Source organism: Zingiber officinale, chromosome 8B (assembly GCF_018446385.1).
Source record: "Zingiber officinale cultivar Zhangliang chromosome 8B, Zo_v1.1, whole genome shotgun sequence".
Classification (NCBI taxonomy): Eukaryota; Viridiplantae; Streptophyta; class Magnoliopsida; order Zingiberales; family Zingiberaceae; genus Zingiber; species Zingiber officinale.
In genome coordinates, this window is record NC_056001.1 from 3,505,006 (window position 1) to 3,507,107 (window position 2,102).

The window sequence follows — 2,102 nt, forward strand, 5'->3', positions numbered from 1 at the left end:
TGGCCGTGATTGTATTTTTGCTCACGTCGCCAAGCAGATTCGAGCGGCAGCTACACACCCAGGTCAGCAAAATGAAATAGAACGTTGAAGATTATGTGATCTGATCAGGAGCTCGAGAATAGAGAAGGTCCGATCGGACGTGGAGGTCACTGAAGACGCTACTTGTCTAGTCAATCAGACTTACAACCTCCTTCGACTAGATTTGAGGGAAAGACTTATGTTGCGGTGATAAAGGGGGCCTACCAAGTGCGGGTCAAAGGACAGAGATAGCAACCAACGTGGAGGTCAAAGTCAATAAATTCAACATCAGAGAACTAACAGCCTCACCAAAGGGGGGGATCGAGTGGAGCTCTATTGCATTCGCCGATCGAGCGGGCATTGGCCGATTGGGCGAGCAGCGCCTGACAGCAAATGGCTAGTCAAAGAAGAATGCCCGTATATCCAAGATCATCGGAGGCTCATCACGAAGTAGAGGAATGTTGGGATGACCGGAGCGTTAGTACGGTCGGGCGTAAAGAATCTACTGAACTGAGTCATTACAGGGAAGTAGCAGAGGTCAACCGGGTGGTGATCCCCTACCGAACAACTCCCCCGCTCGGCCAAACAATGGGACTCTCATATCCTCTGATATCCTTTTGGAATATAATGCCACTGACAATGAGGCATGATCAACAGGTGGATCGTACGACGGAAGTTTATACTGTCTTGTCAGAGATTTGCATGCCCTGTTAAGATATGGTGTCAGAGGCATTTTCCTGATAGGTCCTTTCATAGGATAAGTTAGAGAGCGTGTCCATGTCTCGAGGGGTGTGCACATCGCTCGAGGGGCGCTATATAAAAGTAGGTCCCTGCACCAGCAGAGGTATGCGTTATTCACTATTCACGCATATGTTTACTGTTACTCCGTTTCCTTCCAACTTTCTGGTGACTGACTTGAATGTCGGAGGGTCAACACCGGGGACCCCTTCTTGTGTTGCAGATCGAAGCGAAGTCTACATCCAGTCAACACTGAAGTCATATCCCTCTAAACTCTAATGTTATGTTTACTTAGGAGAGTGAAAAGTAAAGTTACGGAAAAATTTTTGCAGAGAAAAAGTTACCATCGTTTACTTTATTAAAATTTTAAAAGGGAAGAGAAACACAATACATTAGCAGATAATTTTAGAGTAAAAATAGATCACTTCAAAATTGGGTGAAAAGCACTGGATGGAAAAAAATGACACATGTACCCTTTTTCATTCATAAAATTACACCATATATAAAAAATGACACATGTATTATTTTTAACTTATAAAATTACATCATATATCTAAAAAATTATGCATGTACTCTTTTTTAATTATAAAAATTATACTGTATGTACCCAACTTCCCCAATCAAGGTAAAGAAGTATGCAAAGGAAAAAAAAAATTCCCTTTCCATTTTCTTCTCATGCCCATTGATTTATTTCATTTATCTATCGTCCACTCCTTTAGTAAACAGAGTATAAGTAGATATTCCTTTTTAGAGAATTGGTCTCCTTGTAAGAGGATCATTCTAGAAAGTCCGCTTAAAAAGTTATCCTCTATCATAAGACTCTGAGGTCATACATTATAGCACTTTCCTCTACAAGGTGGTCAATTCACTACAATTCACATGCATACACCATACATATATTCGTCAAACATATATAAGACACAACACATATAAAATAAGTGATAAACACTTCATTAAATAAGAAAATAAACAAATACAAAGTTCATACACCAGCATCACATCATATATACTCCCTACATTCTAAGAATCAGAGAATTTACTTCATTACAAAGGATATACAAACTAAAGACACAAAATGAAGCATTCTTACATTCAAAATGTGGATAGAGAAAAAAAAATGCTTATCGAAGAGATTATCGGTGTCTTTAGGATGTTTCCTTGCTCCGGAGGAGAATGGATCATGGTGCGGATCGGTGAAGAAGGAGGCTCTAGAATATCGCCTAGAGGGGAAACCCCTTCCCAAAGGAAGGAGCCGAAGCTTCAAACCAAGGATAGGTTAAAAGGGGAGAAAAATCCCGTTTTATAGGTAGGGGCATGACCCCTACCTATCCCGTGTCACGATCATG